Source organism: Alligator sinensis, unplaced genomic scaffold (assembly GCF_000455745.1).
Source record: "Alligator sinensis unplaced genomic scaffold, ASM45574v1 scaffold1201_1, whole genome shotgun sequence".
NCBI lineage: Eukaryota > Metazoa > Chordata > Crocodylia > Alligatoridae > Alligator > Alligator sinensis.
Genome location: NW_005842690.1, coordinates 330,604 through 341,505, shown reverse-complemented (window position 1 = coordinate 341,505; position 10,902 = coordinate 330,604). Strand labels below are relative to the sequence as shown.

Genomic DNA, 10,902 nt, shown 5'->3' with positions numbered 1-10,902 from the left:
AAAGAGGATTAGAGTGGCACTCAGGGAGGAAACAGGACTAATTTGGCATGCCTGACAAAAAGGTTGACCCTACTGTCCTAATGACTGTTTAGATTCTAACATCTGGCTCAATCATATCTGAAGACAAAATTTTCCATAAGCAATTAAGTTAACAATAGTGTGCCATCTTCTTTACAGTATAACATTTATCAATTTAAAAGAAGAGTGCATTATATCCAAAACATCTAGGCTCCCCACCCCCACCGCCCCCAACAAAATTAGCTAATGACTTGGGGAGCCTAAATTGAGACATCTAGAAACAGAGCTGATTTTCAAGGACAGTGTTCAAGCATAATCCCAAAATAAGCACCCAAACTGCAACAGCTCTGAGCCCAATGAGTAAGCATTTGACATGCACATGTTAAAATGTTTGAAGTCTGTCAACCAATAGGGTGCAATAAAAAGCATCACTGCATGATTTGAGTGCAATAAAAAGTATTTCAGGGAAAACTATGTGAAAAATTGTTCACTGACTTCAGCATGCACAATCCAAGAACATGAATGTTTCTCTTTTAATTCAAACAGAACTTGTCTGCTTCTTTCCACAGTGGCAGAATATCTGGAAGCAACATAGACGCAGTTTATCAGGCATACCTACAAGGGTGCTGACAACAAGCTGCACTGTCAAAAAAACAAATAAAAAAGCCTTTTGCCCGCCACTAATCCATGGAAAAGATGAGAAAAACTATTAGTTTCCAAATCTGACAGAGACCAGTAGATTCCCAAGTAATGAATGATTATGTCATTGTATTGGCCCCAAAACTGCCACTAGCTCTACACTGTCAGTGGTATCATGAATAGGATAAGTGTATTGGTAAGCTAATACACAAAAGATAACTGGCTCAAATTGCCATGTCCTATATTTGAGACAGAAATTTGAGACACCAAGGGAAAAAACTCTTAATACACTTGCTATGAAATATTTATATTAAAACAGGGCATCCTTTCAACTACAACACACTTTAATAAAGGGCTTTGGTACTCACAATCAGGAGTTAGCTTTTATTGTGCACGTTAAGACTGTGTGATCAAACTAAAATGTATTTGCAAGTTGGCAGAGCAATTATAAACCAAACAAATCAATACCCATGTGGTACAACAATAAGTAACTTTTTTTTCCAAGATCACCTGAATCCTTAATTTAATTTTAGTTTTAAAATTTAATTACACAGTGAAACTCTGATTTATAGCCAGCTGTATCAACTACTTCTACAGATAAGGCTATGTCTAGGCTCAGCTGCAAAACCTTCTGGCAGCAAATGGCAGCCACATCCGTCAAGCTTCCAGAGTGCACATGCAATTGTGTGCTTCTACAAGTTTCACACAGCTCCCATCACCAGCTGGGCCAATAGAGGTGGAAGTAGATAGTGAGAAGGCATCAACTGCTGAATGCCATGGCAGCTGGCTAAGAGAGTGGCATGAAAGTGTCTATGCCACAAAAAGCAGCAGAGGCATTACTGCACTCCGCAGAGATGAGAGCACCATCTGCAAAATGAAGGGGGTCTGCTACTACAGAGAGGCTTTATGAATGCATAGTTCTGTTGGCAAAACTCTGTAATGTAGGCCAAATCTAAGCAATAATAAATTACTATAGAAATCATACCAACATTTCAGTCAGAAGACAGGGCAGGGTGGCACCTTAGAGACTAACTAGTTTGGAGAGGCATAAGCTTTTGTAGGTAACAGCCTACTTTATCAGATGCTATGAATAGACTTGCAGAAATCAGAGGTTCTAAACAGCAGGGAATTTCTAATTCTGTGCACTTCAGTGGTGGACAGGCCATAGCATAATAACTTCACTAAAGCAACACCACCCTGCCCCACCCAAGAAAAATCAAACAACTAATGAATCAGAAAAAGGAATCCTTAAAAAGAATGAAAAAACATTTTCACAGCAAAACCTAATACACCAGGGTGACCAAGATACACTTGTCCTGCCAAAAGTGTCTAGACACATGGAGAGATCCCACAGGATGGATCCAGAGCATGGAGTTGCATCATCTGCCTGGTGGGGCTACAAATTTGGTGGTGGGAGGAGTGGCAGCTACTATGGCTCCAGGAGCTACAACAATTTAACATTGCTGCTGCCAGACTCCAGCCCCATAGACCAGATGATGCAGCCCTGCATTCTGGATCCAGCCGGAGGACCAGCTCTATACCATTCAGCCGCCCACAGGGTCAAATGAGTTGGACACTACTGAGAGCAACAAGAATGAGACACAACCCCAGGAATGTCATAACCAGATATGCCATACCCACAGATTTACCAGTACTGAAGAAAAGCACCGTGTTCCAGTATGCAACAGCACAGGCCAGGGGCCAGCAACTTTAAACAAGGCTCCAGTCCCACGCAGGCCATGTTGCTTCTGTGGCATGTCAGTGGCCAGAGGTGGGGGGCCTTTCCCTGAACTCCCACTGGAATCATGCCAACACCACTGCCATTTTTCCCAGGCCCAGCAAATCCCCAACTGCAATGCAGGCACAGCTTCCAGCCCATGAGGAGTAACACTGGGGCTGAACATCTGCCAACTACATCAGTGCTGCCACCATTTCTCCCCACCCTACCCAACTCCAGTACAGGCATAGCTGGAATGCCACTAAGCAAAGATCCTCAGTGGCTGGAAGCCACATGCATACTGCAAATGGGGGAGGAGAAAGGACAGCAGCATGGATGCAGTTTGCAGATGCCTGGACCTGGCACAGATCCCCATGGACTGGAAACTGCACCCATGATACAGCCAGGGAGCACAGGGGGATGGAAGGGAGAGCTTAGACAGGGGCGGGCAATTATTTTGGGCAGAGGGCTGCTTACTGAGTTTCGGCAAGCCATCGAGGGCCACATGACAGGCAGCCCAGGGCAGATTAATTAATTTCCTAAATTTTTAGGGGCCCCGCGAGCCAGACAGAATGGCCTGGCGGGCCACATCTGGCCCCCGGGCTGCATTTTTGCCCACCCCTGGCTTAGGAGAAGCAGCCATGGTGCAGACACAATGTTGGGGAAGCAGGGAGAAAAAACATACAGCTGGAAACAGTCCAGCCCTTTATGCCCAGCCCCTGTACAAATACAGGCAACACCCTCAAATTCCAAAGGCTTAATCTGGCCCATGATCTATATGTTGCCAACCTTGGCACATACCATTAATACCTTTCCAAACACAAAACTCTGGGCCCAATTTTCACTTTTGCTCCTGCTTTGGACAACAGACTTGGGTATGAGTTTTTATTGCTGGAGATCTGGGAAGGGCAGATTTATTATCCCTCTTTTCATCCAACAACAGCAAGTAGCTCAGGAAAGATGTCACGTTTTTGTTACTGCTATACAACCTTCTCAGCCTACTCAAAAACACAGAATCCAACCTACACAGGCTTTAAAGTCAATCTGTTTAAACTTTTAGGAAGATGATCTAGGTATGAACATGAGCATGAATTCCCTCCTAAAAATACAATGACTCATTGAATCTTCAGCAGCTAAACAAACCATCTTAAGAACTTTCATAGAAAGGTAACAAGATTCACTAGAGATCTAGAGAAAGAGAGAGCAGTACTCATAGCATAAACAACTGACTTGTAGTAGAATCACTAATGGAACACACTTTTTATGCTACCAAGCAAAGTGGGAGTAAATCTGTTTTCAACAACGGTAGTATTATGGATTGTCAACTGTTCCATTTGATGACAGAATGAAACTCCGTACTTTTACATCACATTGCATCAAGGCAATACAAGAATACCATAATTCCTTTTAAAATCAGATTTCTTCATCTGTGCATGTTATATAGATGCAACAAGAGTCTTAACATACATTTTCATTAGAAAGTGAAAGAGCATACTATGCCCCCGAAAAGTAAGCAAATGCTAGCAATGAAAATTTTAGTTCTCTTCTAGTATTAGATTGTAATATGTTGTAGCAACAAATTCAGTTCCAGAAACTGACTGCGTGTGGTATGTCTTATTTGTTATAAATTGGCATGCTTTTAATTTCACTGACTGACCCTTTCTAGTATTAGAATACAACACAAAAATGCAATTCAAAATAACAAATATCTCAAGTCAACATTTTTTGTCTTTTTTGAAGCCTAAATTTGGTTTAAACCATTTAAGCATCACCATATTTCTACCCATCTTCTTTGGATGTTGTTTTTAGGAACACTGGACAGTCAGGAACCTGGGGGGGGGGGGGGGGACAGTGTCATTTGGTCCAGTCTCTTGCTATTGCAGGCAAACATGTTACTTAATCTCTCCCATAAACTGACCAAAATCCTCCATAAAAATAGCCAGGATTTTTGGCACATTACTTCTACTGGCAAGCTGCTCCAGAATTACTTCTAATTTTTAGCTTAAATCTCTTCACACAGAGTTTACACTTATTTGTTTGTGTGCCAGTACTGGCTATTAGCTTAAACAACTTTTCTCTTCCTTGGTAACCCCCCCTACCCACCATGCATTTAAGGAGAGAAATCATGTCCCCTCTCACAGGCATCATTTTGCTAGGTTAAGTTAGCCATGCCCTTTGGGTCTCTTCTCTCATGAGAGGCACCTCTATTCCCCTGATCACTCTTGAAACCCTTCTCCACAACTCCTTCAGTTTGAATTTATCTTTTTTGAACATGGGAAAATTGTACACAGTACATCAGATGAGGAAAATCTACAGCATCTTGTACAATGGGATTAATACTTCCTTATCTCTCTACTGGAAATATTTAGCCTGATTGTATTTGCCTTTTTCATGGTAGATCACACCAGCAACTCAGTCATCCTATGATCAACTAGCTCCTAAGACAAAGTTCTGGCTCCTTCTTTGTTAACTCAAACTGATAAGTGATGAGCTCCCATTTTACAAATTATCATCATTTTCTACAATTAAAATGTATCCTACTTTTATTAATCCAGTTTTTAAAGTCAGCCAGTTCTTTCAAAATGAGATCCTAATCCCCCTCTGATTGACCATGCCTATCTTATCAGCATTATTACTAAAGTCCAGATAAATGAAATCACCCATATTTTTGTCTAAAAAATCAGTTATCAAAAGATAATAACAGGTTAGCTTGGCCTGTTCTACCTGGGGGAAACACAGGTTGCATTATCATATATTCGATGTTCCTCCATGGTTTTAAATATTCTTTCCTTAAAATTTTATTCTAAGCCTTGCACATGGCTTGTGTTCCACATTCTCAGTTTTTACCGATTTTCACTGATAAATTCTGATTTTTTTAAGTCATTCAGTTTTTACTGATTTACACGCATTTTTCAGTTCAAATAAAAACTGAGTATGAGGAACACTACATGAGACTCAAGCCAGTCATTTCCAGGCAAGGTAAGTGTCAAACTAGACAGTACTTCATGTAAGATCATTGGGCACTTTTACACATGCTCGGGGGGGGAGGCTGCCACACTAATTAAGCATTGTGTATCTTGTGTATCAGCATCCCCACACTTAAAAATGGTGCCCCTGCCCACCACCATCTTTAAGCATGGAAACACTGATACACAAGACACAGGAGGCTGAAGCAGAGCAATTGCTACATTCCAGCAGACTCGATTATTTGAGTCTGCTCTGAATCCAGCGTGTCAGAGTAACCCTCCATGCACATAGATCAGCACCCATAGTCAATTACACCACAATACTGTTTTACTCTATTTTAAGAACACTTAAGCACTTATTTACACTTTTAAGTAACTGAATATAAGAAAGCTTTTTAAAAAAAAATTTCCAAAAACTGACTGGCACGATCATGCAAGTTAAAGGTCATATGCTTATACATTTGCTGCTGAAAATATTTTAGAAAAAACCAAACTCAAGTGTGATGGACTCACCTGAAAATCACAACTAAAACTACCTGAACCGTAACCAACAAAAATTAAGGCTTAAAGTGTCAATTTCTTTTGCTTTTTAAACAAAAAGTTATGCTGGAGAGTTCTCCCAAGACATCAATCAACAAATAAAAACATCTATGCTACAATCAGCAGTTATAAATAGTGCTCAGGAAAAATAAGTGTCTGTTTAAACAAATAAGATCTTATCACATAAAGGTGGGAAAAAACCCACACATGCAAAATTCTGAACTACACTGTACCAGACTTGTGTTTCCACATTCCTGTTTTCAATAAGAATGGTGCACTGTGCCACAACTTGTATTATTGTGCCAACTTTCTGCAGATTTTTCCCCCTAGGAAATTAGTACACATGAATCTGCATAGTTGACTCTAAGGCAGTTGCTATTGCATTTGAGAACTTTCACTCTGAAGAAAATGTAACACCAGTCTGTATAAACAGTCCAGTTCCAATTAATATATTTTATTACTTTCCTTCCCATTTTTGTGGAAGCTAAGTTTTCTCGAGCCTTCTTCTTCAAACATGATTTTTGTAAGCTGACGAAATGAGCATGATTCAATCTTTTAAACGGCCAATGTTTAAGAAGTTTGAGGCATCTGTTAGCTAAAGGAGTAAACTGGCCAGAATATATAAAAGGAGTTTCTCCAGCAACTGATGTTGAAAAATTAGCAAGTTTTATTAATTACAATTAAAGCAGAAGGCAAATTTGAATGCTTGCTCTTCTAAGAGTCTCTCAATATACTCTTCAATCTAATCGGTTAAGGCTTCCCACTATATCAAGCAGAACTTGGGAGTTTTAATGGCAATAAAGAGTCAGGAAAACACACCCACAATATTCCTGGCGCAGAGAAACACAAACCATTCTGTCCTAATGCTGTGTTTATGACATATTAGTGGTCAGAATACTAGTGGCCTGCAAACCCAAACTTCAGGATTTTTTTTAAATATTGACATATATACTCACTTCCTTAACAATTCTGTACTAGTGATCCTTGCATTTTAAATTTCACTTCACTGAATACCTATTACAAGAATTGTAAGACATTATAAATTATTATTGCATTCAAGTTAGGAACTACCAGGTGGAATTCTATGGTTTGTGTTAAATGAGGTCAGACTTTGTGATCATAAAGATCAATTCTGACTTTAAAAAAAAAAATTTTGAAAATCTCAGATAATTCTTCAAAAATTTCACTCAATGCACATTACTAACACTTGGCCTGCAGAGATGTTAAGTCTATCCTTTTATAAATTGTAAAATCACAACTGCTAACAGCCTGCTTCATCCATTTTTTCCTCTGTAAAGCAACATTTCATTTTACAATACAATTAGCACGCCTGTTATTTTCTGTTATTTTTATTCAGGAACATTTGCTTCCCCACCGAGAAAGATGAGAAAGCAAGATTTTGTTGGCACCTTGGGCAGAGTCAACATAGAGGTAAAAAAGATGACCCCACCAAAAGCACACTCAAATTAGATAGTCAGATCACATTTAAAGAGTTCAAATCCTGCCTACACAAAAAGGCAGCCTGGGCCAATTTTGGCAGCAGATCTTGAGGGCAGGGGGATGGATTTATCAGTGAGCTATTTTTACTCTGAAGTTTAACCTACTCAATTTGCAGTAATGCATATCCTGTAGCTTTTAACATTACCAAAAGCTGTGCAATGATTACAAAAAAAATAATACTGAACTATGGTGTTTATCTGATACTTACTAGCAACATTCAGGAACCTCTATGCTAGACAATAAGGTAGAAAATATTTTCCTGAAAAAAAATTCAATGTCACCTAACCATATTAATTGGCAAGAATGCTGATTATTATCATCAGATAATTTTATGCTCAGAATTAGAAATGAACTTTACCTGTAGACATGGCTAGAGTTAATGACAGCAATCTATAACAACAGATCAAAATGCTCCTAGCAGAGATCAGGGGTTGATAGTCAAATGCTTACTTATCCAGTTAATTTCTAGCAGAAAACAACACAAAACTAGGAACCTTAAAAATCATACTACTGTCTGTAATTTCTCTCTCACCTGGAAAGTTACTTTTTTTACATTGTCAAGTAAACCGCAAAAGAGTAGAACAGAAGAGTTGAAAGAGACCTAAAGGGCCCCCACAGTAAGCATTGCACAGATGCAAAAGTCCTAAATCATCCCAAAACATAACTATGACATGTGTGTAACAGGGATGTCAATAAAGAATATTTCATGAGACTAATCCTTACACAAAGGAGAACTTTTTAAAATCTGAAATTGCTCCTTTTCAAAAGCCGGTAAATTACTGGAACTATGATCATAAGTAAAATACCACTTGCTAATACTTTAAAGAGTCACCATCATGTCAATTAATCCCCAAATTTAATCATACTATAAACATATATTTCCATATTTTTTTAATTCCAAACAAAACAGTGCATTTACATTCATATTTTTCTCTGCAGGATTTGCAACCCAAAGAGTACATAAATTAGCTAATCTCGCTTCAATTTCCAAACTGAAAAAAACAAACTACCTTAATCCATCAAATAAATTTTTAACATCCTAAACATTTACATCTTAAGTTACTTTTTAATTGACTTCCTCTACAAAAATGGAATAGTCTTGACAGAAGAGAAGATACTTGCTAATGCTTAAAAACCCTCAAAATTAAATATGTTGACTATTCAACAGGTTACGTTAAACAGAATGTGAAGGCAAACTGAAACAGGCCATAAATGTTTCTAATAAATATTGACAAAACAACTGACTTGTCAGTGATGAACACTAGATTTTGAAATAATTTTGATAGTAGAGGTAAAAACACACCTCATTGCAAGGTTTAACTGGAGCTTACAGATAAAAAAAGGTCTGTCACCTAAAAAAGTAACTTAAATACAAGATATCCATTCTTTTTTCCAACTTCTGAATATAGGTGTATTCAAAACAAGTCTTTATCACTCTAAAGAGTAACACATTGAGATCCTAAGATAGCACTAGAGAGATTTAAAAAGAAACTTGTAGTACCAATATTTAAGCAGGTGACTTTTTTTAGAAAAATGGAATATATATTTTTACCCTCAAGAGATTCATGGAGTTAAAATTACAGCTTCTTCAAATGGGTTTCACAGAACCAGAACTCCAGATAAATGTATTTTTATCACATAGTTCAGGTGAAAATAACCTATATTAAAGATAACAGATGTTCCACTTTCCAGTCTAAAAGTTTTTAAAGCAAATAATGTGTTTCAAAATCTACTGTAATCCTCTAGTTATACTTTCCCAAATCTCAATTTGTATACTAAATACTTTAGTGTAAAATAAGGGAAATGGCTCATTAAAGGCACTAGGCATGGTTCACAAATTAAGAAACAAACAAACACACACACTAGACCAGGCTGCAAGAGACACAAATTTGAAGTTCTCAGCTCTGCCAGTGACGCACTGAGACGATCAGGAATTCATTTCACCTTTGTATCTGGTTTTTACCATTAAGTTTAAAGAAAAAATAATTAAAATCATATTGTAAAACATTTGGAAGGGAAAAACCATCACATAATGAACAGACGAACCTGATTAATTTTACAAACTCACAGAATCGGCTATGACTGGCTATATGAAGAAAGAGAACTGGTTTTATGCCATTCAAGCAAGGGGGTTTTAAGTCAGACACCTGTAATGACTACAGATACTAGAAACAATGGATTTTAATCTTATTCATGGGAATCATTCCCAAAACACAGCAATGATAATGGGATGCTTTTAGACCCTTCTGAACCAAATTTTACTAAGTCTGGGGGAAAAGAAAGGGACCAAGAGTTGAGCATGATTCAAGCTATTTGTCAGTGGTCAAAGGTACTTTGTCTCTATAAAACTCGTAAGTGGATTTCTGTTTGACATTAGTATTTTCTGGAATGCCATTAGTAATGCCATGGTACTTTGCTGAGTGAGCCACTGAAAAAATCTAGGCAAATCAGTTATAATTACAAAAAGAAGAGTTTACCAAAGTTACCCAACTTTTTGACACATTAGATTTGAACCAGCACACATTTTACAGGACAATGCCTCTTTCCAATCTGAGACCACATGATTTAGAGCTTCACTCTGCCAACACCTTACAGTCAATGTTAGTTCATTAGGAAAGAAAGAGTTGTTTTCAGTATGCACACTGAGCAATGAAATCAGACACGTACGTGCTGGAATAGCAGCATGTTGGAACAGCACACAGGTCTACGTGAACTGATGTACTGATTTTCCGCTACACATCTAAACGACTGCACACTGCTGTGCTTCAGAGCATGCGCGTGCTTTCACACGTGGCCTTCCACGAAAGCCTTCCCAAGACTTCTAAACGGAAAAAAAATAGCTTCCACTTACAATTCGTACTTCTGCTGCTCTAGTGGTTCATGCTGAGAGTATTAATTAGCTTGCTCCTAGGCTTCATGCGTACCTGGCCGCCCAATAAATCAAGGACAGCAAGTCTTAAACCCCCCCCGATCTGTTTCTCATCCATTAATGCTGTTTCCTTTCAACTCGGGAGGATATTCTGCGTGGACAGGCCTACACTACAACGCCGTGACCTCTGCTTTGCTTTAGCATACACCCGCCCTTTCTCACCCTGCCCTTCTCGGGTAAACCCAGCGCCCAGGAATCCAGGAGACGGTGCAGCCGCCCTACAGAGCAGCCAGTCGGCATTTCTGAGCCAATTCTCTTGCGAGATCTCAAAGGCAGTGTTGTCACCAGATGGACGCCCAGTTCCTCCCACCCTTTCGGGGCTGCAAAGGGGCAACTTTCCAAAATGACACTGCCCAAAATATTCCCAAAGGGCTGCCCTGGCGTGGACGGGCAGGGGCATGCGTGCCGCGGACAGCTCGGGGGAGAGAAGTTTTCATCCCAGACTCTGCCCTCGACGTGGCAGCGCCTTCCCCCCAGCGCCTCAAGTGAACTGCCCCCAACTCATCGCCGCCCAGGGCGATCCTCCAGGCCCAGCCTCGACCGCTCGCTGCGGCGGAGGTAGGGCCCAGAGGCGCCAGGGGAACCCGCCCCGC

The 10,902-nt window shown here is 39.5% G+C and overlaps 1 protein-coding gene across 5 annotated transcripts in view; it reads right to left on the bottom strand.

Annotated features, from left to right (window-relative positions):
* Window positions 1-10,902, bottom strand: part of VAPA (VAMP associated protein A) — a 42,256-nt gene that overhangs the window by 30,812 nt on the left and 542 nt on the right. Inside the window, exon 1 of one of the 5 annotated variants that reach the window (XM_025215963.1) lies at window positions 10,232-10,417. The exons of 3 other annotated variants lie outside the window; for them this stretch is intronic. The gene's annotated coding sequence lies outside the window, so the exon portion shown is untranslated. Of the gene's footprint in view, window positions 1-10,047; window positions 10,188-10,231; window positions 10,418-10,902 lie in introns of those variants that run through there. One more of the 5 variants, XM_025215962.1, reaches the window with a different exon arrangement.